Source organism: Montipora foliosa, chromosome 1 (genome assembly GCF_036669935.1).
Source record: "Montipora foliosa isolate CH-2021 chromosome 1, ASM3666993v2, whole genome shotgun sequence".
In the NCBI taxonomy this organism is placed as follows: Eukaryota; Metazoa; Cnidaria; class Anthozoa; order Scleractinia; family Acroporidae; genus Montipora; species Montipora foliosa.
Window position 1 is genome coordinate 3,131,210 of NC_090869.1, and position 2,500 is coordinate 3,133,709.

A 2,500-nucleotide genomic window follows, 5' to 3' on the forward strand; every position below is an offset into this window, starting at 1 on the left:
CTCAAACTCTTTTGAGTTATCCACTACAGCTTCGAACTTTTGATGGCATGCATTTCAATCAGTATCTATCAATAAATTGCGTAAAAGGGCTTCCTCGAATAATTCAGCAGCTTTAAAGCCATTACCTCTCTTTCGTAGTAAGGTATAGGAGTATAATCATCGCCCACCAGCCATTCACCCAAAGCCGTTATTGTTCTATTTTATAACTACAGAGGTCCTTCTATAAAGTAAAACCGGCTATCATCGTGTGTATCAATTGACCATGTTCGACTTCTCACGGCTGGACTGGATCTAGTATGAAATGGAGCATAAGGCTGGCAAATCTTTTAAATGCAAATTAATTTGCCCACATTAGCCTCAATTTCATGCTAGATCCAGTCCAGCTGTGAGAATACGAAACTGGCCTATTTGTCCAGTCATTGTACCAGCATAACTCTCTGCGAGGGTGTGCGGAAAACAAAAGTCAAAGACCTGGTAAACGAAGACCCCGAAGAAAAAAATAATTTATCAAACAGTAAATGGAAAAGCACACAATTTGCGTTGTTTTCTTGTTGTTTAGAATGGCTGGAGAGTCATTTCTGGTAAATTTTCCAAGGGTCCTCGTTTTCCAGACACCCAAGGCAGTACGTGAAAACGAAGGCGAAACTTGAAGACCCCTAGAAAAACAAAATAATATATTGCTGGTTTTAAATCACGTGATCAACAGCCATGTTTTTCAACGAAAACAAACGAAAATGTTCACCCTGACACTTGTCTCCCCAGTTAAATGACGTGACCATTTCAACCATGGGAAACCATCAGTGTAATCCATAATGATAATGCTGCTGTTTGGTGCTGTAATTGCACTCTGCACTCCTGACTGACTAATAAATAGTGTTATGTATTTCTCAATGTCAACATAGCCAACAACTACCTCTCCGAATTCATTAAAAGTCAGTCCAATCTTTTCTAGCAATTCTTGTCGTGTGTTATTAAGTTTGCCAAAAATGTCGTCCTTACTCAGAATGGGGTTTATTCCAATTACTTTTTCAATTGTTTTTCCCCACTTGTTTCTCAAAATATCTTGTGTTTCTTTTTGGCTAATGCCAAATGAACCAACAATACCACACGAAAACTCTTTGAATGCGGAATGTTCCCTTTTAAAAACCAAAAGTATTGGGGAGTTTTTAACAAGAGAGCCATCCTCTATTTCTAGCAACCACTCACAGAAATTACTCTTGTTCTCAAGGACCATATCAATAAATTTCTGCTTGGGGTCTTGGTAGGAACTAGAAGGAGAGGGACTTGGGAAGAAGAAAGTTATAAGTTCCGGAAATCTAAGACAAATTTGTTCTCTAAAGGTGACCAACTTCCGAAAAATATCACTGGAAGAAGAACTTCCCTCCAGAAAAATATCCACAGGTGGCACAACATTGACAACTCTTGGCGGGGCAAATTCAACAATTTCTTGATCAGTCAGCTGTAAAATGAGCTCACGCACTCTCTGTCGTCTTGAATAAGGGTTATCTCCGTTCAAAAACCTTTCGCCTACCTCCTTTGTTGATATTCTCTTACGAGAGGCTGTTTTCAACAAATATTCCGGTTTATGTGCTGGATATAAGCGAAAGCGCACGCATCAACTTTTCTTGTTTTTGTAAAACTTTTCACAGCTTTGAAATGGACAATGTAGGCGAAGGAAAGCCTCAGGTTGAATGTTATTTTCTTTGTCCCTCATTGGAAAAGCCATTTAAACGCAAAAAGAGAAAAGCAGCAGCCAAACAGTAACAACAACCTACATTTAAATTTGCAACACTGCGTTAAAAAGCCCGCCAAAATTGTGCCACCCGCGTCAAATTGTTGACTCGATGTTGGAGAGCGTTTGATCGACTGAACTCTCCCATTGCTGTGGCCAGCATACAAAATATAAAGAGAAATAAGTAAACAAACACAAACAAAAAACATTCATGGAAAACAGTATCTTTAATACTGTTTAAAAATTACACACATTAAAATCAAAAGTAAAACACGAGGTGATTTTCATGCTTACAATGGGATAATGCACCAAAGTACACCACGATTATACAACTTGTTGCACGAAGCTTCCATCCGAGGTAGAACAGATTTGCTGCCGAAGGATGTTTTCCAACTGTACAAATCAACGTTTCCCATACTAACAACACCACTCTGCGTTCCAGTCACGGTATAAGAGAAGAATTAAACAATTCCCGACAGCATCGATGAAAGTGGCCACCAAGAAGTTGTGGCCACCATCATTCAACCTCCTCACAGTAATGCACGCGCTGCGTTCTGGGATACGGCATTAACAATTTCTCCCCAATCTCGCGGAATGACGTCACCAGATCACCTGGCTATGGTACTCCGCGCGCCCGTCTTTGGCTCGAGGAGCTACGCTAATGGTCAATGGCAAAACACGTTATTTCTGTTGATTTCCTGCCGTTTACAATGCCCGATGATTCAATTCGGGTGAGTTATCAAAAAGCTTCGTTTTTTGCCTTCGTTT

At 40.0% G+C, this 2,500-nt stretch overlaps 1 protein-coding gene and 1 pseudogene across 1 annotated transcript in view; both read right to left on the minus strand.

Moving 5' to 3' along the window:
- Positions 1-2,500, minus strand: part of LOC137995496 (DNA ligase 1-like) — a 461,965-nt gene that overhangs the window by 386,450 nt on the left and 73,015 nt on the right. The gene's annotated exons all lie outside the window — the stretch shown is intronic.
- Positions 716-1,726, minus strand: LOC138008383 (uncharacterized; annotated as a pseudogene).